The sequence below is a fragment of the Ceratotherium simum genome, chromosome 21 (assembly GCF_057802395.1).
Source record: "Ceratotherium simum simum isolate JZ-2026a chromosome 21, ASM5780239v1, whole genome shotgun sequence".
Classification (NCBI taxonomy): Eukaryota; Metazoa; Chordata; class Mammalia; order Perissodactyla; family Rhinocerotidae; genus Ceratotherium; species Ceratotherium simum.
In genome coordinates, this window is record NC_141920.1 from 28,430,347 (window position 1) to 28,440,012 (window position 9,666).

The window sequence follows — 9,666 nt, forward strand, 5'->3', positions numbered from 1 at the left end:
ATATGCACTGCTGTGTTCATTGCAGCATTATTCGCAATAGGCAAGACTTGGAAACAACCTAAGTACCCATTGATGGATGAATGCATAAAGAAGATGTGGTATAATGTATATATATGTGTATATATTTGCATATATATTTATGTATATGTGTATATATTTATGTATATGTATATATTTATGTATATGCATATATTTATATATAAATATATTTTATATGTATATTTTTATATATGTATATGTTTTTATATGTGTATGTTATATATGTATATATACGTATACGTTTATATACGTATATATACAATGGAATACTACTCAGCCATTAAAAAAAGATGAAATCGTGCCATTTGCAACAACACAGATGGACCTTGAAGGTATTATGCTCAGTGAAATAAGTCAGATGGAGAAAGACAAATACTGTATGATTTCACTCATATGTGGCAGGTAAACAAACACATAGATACAAAGAACAAATTGGTGGTTACCAGAGGGGAAGGGGGGTGAGGAGAGGGCAAAAGGAATAAAGGGGGACATTTGTACAGTGACAAATGGCAACTAGACTTTTGGTGGTGAAATCGATGTAATCTGTGCAGAAGTTCAAATATAATGATGTACACCTGAAATTTATATAATGTGATAAACCAGTGTTCCCTCGATAAAAACAATTAATTGGCAATTAAAAAAATAAAAGAAAATCTTGGGGATCAGTAAACTCACAAGTTCACATCACCTCATTTACCCACCTTCTTGCCTCCCTCCGGTGACCATGTACAAGCTGCCTACTAAGACCAATCCCTACCACTGTGCACTGAATCCTACCTACCCTCTTTCATTTTCCCTAAGATATTGCCCCAGCAATTCTCCCCATTTTCTCCATCACCATCTCCTCTGTATTATTCCCATCGGTATACCAACATATTTTAATTTCTTCTATTAAAAAAAAGTGAGCACTTCCCATCCAGCTACCCTCCCATGTCTGCTTCACTTTACAGTAAAACTCCTGAGGAGGTTTGCCTACTCTGTTTCCCATTCCTTTCCGCCTCTTCAATCAGGCATTCACTCTCCACCTCTCCACTGAAACTGCCCTTGTCAACACCACCAGTGACCTTGACTTTGCTGAACCCCACGTCACTTCTCAGCCCTCATGTTACTTGGCCTATCTGCAGCATTTGACACAGTGGATCACTCCCTCCTTGGCACACTTTCTAACCTTAGTGTCCAGGAAACCACTCTCTCGAGTTGCTTCCTACTCCTTTTCTTCTCCTTTTCTGCTTCCTCCTCTTCTCCCTTTATTATTGGATTGCCCCAGGACTCAGGTCTGGCCCTCTCTTTTTCTCTGTCTGCTCTCACTTCATTCATGCTGCCTTCCAGTCTTGTGACTTTGGATGCCATCTCTACCCAGATGCCTCCCAGACTCACATCTCTAGCATCTCCCCTGAATTCCAGCCACATACATCCAGCTGCCTACTCAACATCTCCACTTGGGTGCCTAATAAGCAACTCTAACATGCAGTCTTTCCCCAGAAACATTTTTTCCCAACTCAAAATGGCAACTCTCTTCCAAACATACCCTGCTTTCCTCTCACACCTAGACTACAGTACCAGCTCCCACCCTTGCCCCAGTTCAGTTCTTTCTCCACACCCCAGATTTGCTACATAGAGCATAGATTTAAAAGTGCATTCCAGGGCCAGCCCCGTGGCGTAGTGGTGAAGTGCGCGTGCTCCACTGCTTGTGGCCCGGGTTCGGATCCTGGGCACGCACTGACACACCGCTTGTCAGGCCATGCTGTGGCGGTGTCCCACATAAAATGGAGGAGGATAGGCACAGATGTTAGCTCAGGGCCAGTTTTCCTCAGCAGAAAAAAAAAGAGGAGGATTGGCATGGATGTTAGCTCAGGGCTGATCTTCCTCACGAAAATTTAAAAAAGTAAAAGTGCATTCCAGTTTAAAAAATAATTTGGAGGGAGCAAATAATTTGAAATCACCTAAATTTCGATAAACGAATGTTGGGCCAGCCCCAGTGACCTAGTGGTTAAGTTGGCGTGTTCCATTTTGGTGGGTTCCCAGGTGTACACCTACACCACTCGTCTGTCAGTGGCTATGCTGTGGCAGGGGCTCACATACAAAAAGAGGAAGATTGGCAAGTTAGCTCAGGGTGAATCTTCCTCAGCAAAAAAAAAAAATAAAATGAAATAAGGGAATGTTACTATAGAATACTAGGCCAGAGCCTGCAAACTTCTCCCCCTCCTAAAAATCATAGGAAACTGTTTTAAATTGCACTGCACACTACGGTAAAAGAAGAGACTGCTATGGTAAAAGCAATCAGCCTGGGTACTCTGGCCATCCAGGACCCTCTTGGATGCTCCTAGGGCTGAGGAAATCACTATGCTGGGCACCCCCACTTGCAGAACCCACTGTACCACAGCACTCCAGCTGAGAACCGGAAACTCTACCTGTTTCTGTACCAGGAAACAGTTAAAAAGTAGGAGGTAGCAATATGTGGTGGACCTGGGGTAGTTGCCTATCCAACAGCCATCCCTCCCTTTCATCCCAGCTAATGGGCTCTGATCTTGTTAGGTATACACTACCTTTAGAGGAGGCAGGCCCCAGCCCCAGTCCCAATCATGTCTGAGCTAGACTCGGTGGGCTCATTTCCCCGGCCAGTGATAGGTTTGGGCATAGGCATGTGATAAAAGTCTGGCCAAGGAGACAGGGTGAGAAGCCTACTCAGAGACTTTGGGGAAAGATTTTCATCACACCTAGAAAAAAAGACATTGCGGAAAAACATCCCTTTATCTACAACTAGATATTGTCATATCTGTGTGGCATTCCTGGATTTGTGACACTGTGAGGGGAGGTAGCTGAAGAGGACGTATTGGGAATGGAAGAGGGGAAAGTGGAAGAAATCTGTTCCTAGATAGCACTGGTGAGCCATTAAATGAACCATCCTGTAACCCATCTAGAAACTACTCAAGATTATGTAACAAATCACTTTACTGAGTGAGCCAATGTGAGTTGAGTTTTTACATACTCTCAAGCTAAAAACATCCTAATGAAACCTACATGTGGAAGAACAAAATAGAAGGAATCTGGGCCCCTGACAACCCTGCAGGACAGAGAGACCTACCCGCCCTGACCGCCTGCCAAATTCTGGGCTGCTTCATCAGAGAGAATAAACTTCCAACTTGTTTGAGATCTTGCATTTGGGGAGTGCTTTGTTATAGCAGCTTAGCCTATATCGTGACTAATACAAAAAGGGACTTGGCCACTGTCACTCAGCCTTCCTCTTCAGACATGCTGACCCAGCATGGACACCCACTGAGAGTTGCCTGCTCCTCACATTTCGGGTGCTCAGTCAGTAATATTACTACCTCCCATTTCAAATTTTAAAAATAAATAAATACTTAAACATTTGCAAAAATGCTGCCATTTTAATCAAAGCCAAAACACACTTGAGGGGCCATTGATAATCACTTGTCGTAACAATCTAAGCTGTTGTTGGACCTGGGATTACATAAGATGGAGTCCCACCTGCACTTACACCTGTTTGTGGTGCATTTCTGTGTTCCTGAGCACCTGATGGAAACTCCCGCCCCCAGCATGGGTGGGCAGGATGAGGTGGCCTTTCCTTCCTGCACAGAGCAATGTGAGATGATGAGTGTGACAGAGGGCCATCCAGCCCTGCTTAGCTCCAAGCTCAGCAACAGCAGCCTGGCCTCTGACCCCTTCAACACCTTGCTGACTTGGCTGAGCAGGCTGCCAATGGGCTTCCACCCAATGTCATTTGATATGCCGGCTTTGTGGCAAAGTCACACACCTTCCTAAACCCACAATCCCTACTGTAGTCATTGGGTGAGATGCCACGGATCTTGTGGAGGCCCCTGCTACACTTGACACAACAAGATTCTGGACATTCCTTCTTGTACACGTCTGCACAGCACTCAAGAGCTACCTGCACTTCCATCCCAAGAGCCCCTGTTGAATCCACTCCCAGGTCTCAGCTCCCTGTTGTCTTCTTGTTGCACATGGATGCTGTTCTTCAGTTGTCTCTCTGCCCTCTTCAAATCCTATTCAGGCCTGAGTATGAGCACAACTTCCTGGGGTGACTTGGAGCTGGCCAGGCCAACCTTGACGTTGCAGACAAACATGGCTTCATGGGGCTGTGGCAGACAACCTTGTGGTAAGTCAAGTTTTTCATCATCTGAACAAACCGCAGACCCTGGGGCTACTGATCTATGTCATTGTTCTGCATCCAGCACATATAGTTTGTGCACTGGGTTGAATAGTGTCCCCCCAAAGTTCATGTCCTTCCTGGAACCTCAGAATATGACCTTATTTGGAACTAGGGTTGTTGAAAATGTAATTAGTTAAAATGAAGTCTTAATGGAATAAGTCAGGCCTAAGAATAAGTCAGTCACATCTGATGTGACTGATGTCCTTACAAGAAGAGGGGAAGAGACACAGAGACAGACACAGTGGGAATGCCATGTGACAACAGAGGCAGAGATTGGAGTGATGCGTCTACAAGCCAAGGAGTGCTAGCAACACCAGAAGCTAAGAGAAAGGCATTAGACAGATTCTCCCCTAGAGCTTCAGAGAAAGCATGGCCCTGGAAACACCTTGATTTAGGACTTCTAGCCTCCAGAACTGTGAGAGAATAGATTTTTGTTGCCTTAAGCCACCCAGTTTGTGATACTTTGTTATGGCAGCCTTAGGAAACTAACACAGTATGCATAATGCCATGGGCTCCCTCCACGGAGCCCTGTCACCATTCATGGACCATCTTCAGCTCCGCCACATCTGCATGAGCCCCTTGTCAATCTGGATGAAGAAATATCATCAATGCTGGTCTGCAAGACTCTGGGTTCCCTAAACACACTGAAGATATCCACCAGGATGTCCTCCTGGACCCGCCTGGGGGTCAGAGGATATAGGAGGACAAACATAGTCAAGTGGTCTCGAAGGGCCAGAATCAATATGCACAGCCTAACAGGATTTGCTTGCATGCTGACGAGATAGACTTGGCATCTGCAGTTGAGCGTCTTGGAAACCATCAGCTTAGACCCCAAGCCATACTTCACAAGATGTTCCTTTGCTGGCAGGGTCTGCTAAGAGCCTGGAAGAACCTGATGCTATCACAGGAGATGCTTTTGTACTTGCATTCCAGCCCCCTCTCCATGCATGTGCACCTGCCATGCCCAAAGCCAAGACAGATCTCAGAAAAAAGGTCAAAGAGTTTGTCCACATGGACATAATACTAGACTTCTGATAATGTCCCCTTCACGGACTCTACCAGCTCCTCCTTCCCATGGATTAGGCTGACGTTGATTCAGCCAGACCCTGATAGTCAAGTGCTTCCTTCTTCCCTTGACCTTGGCCTCCTTCTCCTGGGTCAGCCTGCTATACTACTTTTTGGTGAAGAGATTGCAGTTTGTAGCCTTGCTTTCCAACATCTGTTGCAAAAACTGAAGGAACAACTCACACACGTGGCCCCACAGCATCCAGCCTTTGCAAGCCCACTACCTTCTCCCTCCGGGACATGATCACAGTGCCAGAGAATAATCATTTGGAGGCAGGTTCACAACCCAGAGAGTGCGGACACCCATGCGAATAGCATACTACTGTGTGAGAAGAGAATAAATGGGAAGCAGCAAAGTTCATAATGAAACAATTTCATTGAGGATGGGGTAGAACATGGTGGGTCAAACATGAGTCAGGATTCCAATTCCAGCTTACCCTTAAGCAAGTTGTTTCATCTTTTCTGAACCTCAATTTATTCATCAGTATAACAGGCACAATAATGCCTACTTCACTGTTTTGTTTTAGAGATTAACACCATTGTGGTAAAGACTGCTAATGGCCTTTAATATCCACTCTACCCTTCTTCTGTAGTATTAGAATTTTTATTGGGCACATGGGCTGCCCAATTAAAGACCTCATTTCCCAGCCTGCCTTGAAGCTAAGTGTGCCCATGTGATTAGGTTCTGGCAAATGTGATGCGAGCAGAAGAAATGTTTGCAAATTTTTGGTCATGCCCTTAAAAGGAAAGGAGCCTAGCTTGTGTGCTAATACAACCATAAATGTAAGTTGTCAGTAAATAGCAACCTTGATGCAGGCACTATCATCTCCATTTTACAGACACGAGGCAGAAGTACCAAAGCGGCTAAGCATTTAAGCTTTGGAGTTGGGTTGATGTGGGTTCAAATTTTCAGTCTCTAACCTACGACTAGCTTTGTGACATTGGGCAACTCACTTTACCTCTCTGAGCCTAGTTTCCTCATCTGTGAGTAGCAATAATTATAACTCCATAGATTTTTTTCTCTCTTGCTCTCCAGAACCTGCTTCTTCTCTCAAGGTCCATCTCAAATCATGCCTCTTCCACAGTCTCCTAACTAGCTTTTAAAAAATAGTACACATCCCAAAAATCTGTCAATAAGAGCCCGTACTGACATGCCAAACTGACCAATTCTGATATCCTTCGGTGGCGATAAGCTGCCAGAAATGAGTAAAGGCTGCCCTTTTCAGATGGCCTCGGTGCCCATCTGAACTGCTTTGCTCACAGGGTACCTGCCCGGCCCCTGTCGCTCCTGGTTCAGTGATCTCTGCAATAGACTAATCTCACTGCTGGAACACTGCTGGGAAGAATGGCTGACAATATTTAAATAAATTCACTGAGAAATAAATATAAATGTTCAGTCTTTTATCCAATTCACAGAGAACATTGCTGATAGTGATAATCAACAAAAAATAAAACCACAACTGACCAAAAGAGAATATAGAAAACTTGGATCTGAAAAATTTGACCTGAGAAAAATAGAATTGATGGAAAGGGGGACCATACACATACCAACAAAATCTTACGATAGAAGAAGATATGGTTAGTAAAATTTGAGAGTAAGCCAGAACCCAATCCACGGGTCAAATCTTTTCAAAATAAAAACAGATCTCTTGGGGCCGGCCCACTGGCTTAGCGGTTAAGTGCACACGCTCTGCTGCTGGCGGCCCGGGTTCAGATCCTGGGTGCGCACCGACACACTGCTTGTCAGGCCATGCTGTGGCTGCATCCCATATAAAGTAGAGGAAGATGGGCACGGATGTTAGCTCAGGGCCAGTCTTCTTCAGCAAAAAGAGGAGGATTGGCATGGATGTTAGCTCAGGGCTGATCTTCCTCACAAAAAAATTAAAAATAAAAATAAAATAAATAAAATAAAAACAGATCTCTTTATAGTCAGAAACGAAACAAAAATGCCTAATATATGCTGGTTATATGAGAGGTCCTGGCTAGTGCAGTAAGACAAGAAAAAGCGTAAGATCTGAACACAGACAAAATCTTTGTTTTTCACAGACAACATGACTGTTAACATAGAAAAGCAAAGTGATACCAAAAACCATTGGAAATTTTAAAAGATTTTAGCACTGTTGCTAGATACAAGTTCAATATACAAAATTCAATTGTGTTCCCTTTAAATACCAATAACAAACGTGTAATTTCTAAAGATACCATTTACAGTAGCAACCAAGTCATACGGTACCTTGGAATCAATCCAAAAAAAAATTATGCAAGACCTTTATGAAGAAACTATTAAATGTTATTGAAATTCATAAAATAAGACTTAAATAAATGATAAATCTAGTAGGGTCATAGATGGGTAGACTTAGTATTATAAAATGGCACAAATGCAATGCAATTCCAATTAAAATCCCAAAAAGTGGTTTCTGGAACTTAGTAGGCTGGCTCTAAAATTTACACAGAGGATCCAAATATAGCTGAGACAATCTTGAAGAAGAAGAAGGAGAAGGAAGAATGTTTCCCATAAAAAAAAGAAACTAGAGTTCAGATTTCTTTTTAGAAATTGGAAGATGTGGCCACAGTGGGCTCCTGCTCACGGAGAGCAATAATCAACTGGAGTTGACTAGCGGCTGCCCCTTCAGTGAGAACATGTGCTCTCCAGTTCACTGGGAATATTTTCCTGATTTAAGGTAACTGCCTGATCCTTGTAGATATTTGATGGTGTGACAGTTACCTGGGGTGGGGAGTTAGGGTAAGAGGAATGGAAGAGATTATTTAAAATACATAGGTTCTGCTGGGTTTTGTAAATAATCTCCCCGAGGAAAGACATGAGCAGGCAAGCAGAAAGAACAAAAGAGCGGAGTGGGTGAATCTTAAGACTTGGATGTTTCTGATAAGGATCCAAGTATGATCATGGGAATGTGTGGCAGAGAAGGGATGGAGGAAAGCACGTCAGAGGTTATAAAGTGAGGGAACTGGAAGGTCCAAATGGCACAAGAATTGGAGATGTTGGCTTCCCTGAGACCAATACATGGAATTGGAGTGAAGGGAAAGATCTTAAGAGCCCACAGGGACTCCAAATTGCTAAGTAGAACTGGAAGACGTGGGAGAGAAATAGAAAAGAATCCAACAAATGCAGAAAGGAAGAACAACCTTTCCTGGAAACCCATTGTGGACCCAGCTCTTCGACATGGGCTATCTCCTTGAATCCCCACATTAGCCCTCCGGGAGCAGATATTAATAACCCTTTGTTACGGATGAGCAAATGGAGGCTATGAAAACTGAAGTCATTGGCCCCCACATGACAAGGCTGAGATTTGAAGCAGTCACATTCAAACTAGGGTTTCCGTGACTCCACAATCCACCTTTTCTTTCACCCAAGTTGGAAAGGTCACTGAAGCACCCTGAAATGAGCACAGATATGAGTAAAGAAAACAAAGCTGACAAAAAGTGATGTTAAACCCATCCCCTCAACCACTCAAATTTTATCAATGCTTCCAAAGCTCCAGCTGAGACAGACGAGGAATAGATTCTGTCCTGTGCTAACTTTAGCCACGGAATCTGTGTGTTACCGAGGTTTGCTGGAGAGTCTGATGCAAATAGTTCTTGATCCACGTCAGAAACAAAGCTGCTGAAGAAATATAAGCCACCTACACGTGGGGCCGCCTATTAACTCTGCCACTTGACGGAGTGATTGTCTCCAAGCCCCTGCCTCCTGTAAAACGGGTATAATTACAGCACTGTTTTGGAAGATTGCATGTGATAAAGCTTGCTATCATATCCTCAGAATAGTACCGGGTACGCTCAGAATAGTACCGGGCACTTAAGTGCTCAAAATATTGTAACTGTCATGAATATGATGGAAGTCTTTTTTAAAAAACAATGCAATGACTCACTTGGAAATGTATCAAAAAATAAGCACTGATGGATAGACATGGAGTGTGACACGGTATACCAAAATTTTAATGACAGAAAGTTAAAGCAGTAAAAAGTCAAAGGTAAAATGTTCACTGTAAAATTCTTTCAACTTTCTGTATGTTTGAAAATGTTCATAATCCGACGTTGGAAAAACAATGCACTGTGACACGCCCTGGAAGGAAGGAGAGCTAAGTTTTGATTCGTTTTGTTTTTAACAGAAAAGGGATAAAAAAGAAAAAAAGGGCGAGATCTTCCTCAACTCCGTCCCTCCTTTGGGCTGTCGGCCGTTAGTACTGCTGCTTGAATGAAATCATCGAGGACCGCTTGCGAAATACCAAATCCTCGAGAGCGAGGCCCAAGGCTGCCAAAGCCTCGCCAGGGACAGGGACACGCTCCAGGCGCCGCATCCCGCCCCGGCGCCGAGGAGGTGGGGCCGGAGCGAGCCCTGGCGGAAACGCGGC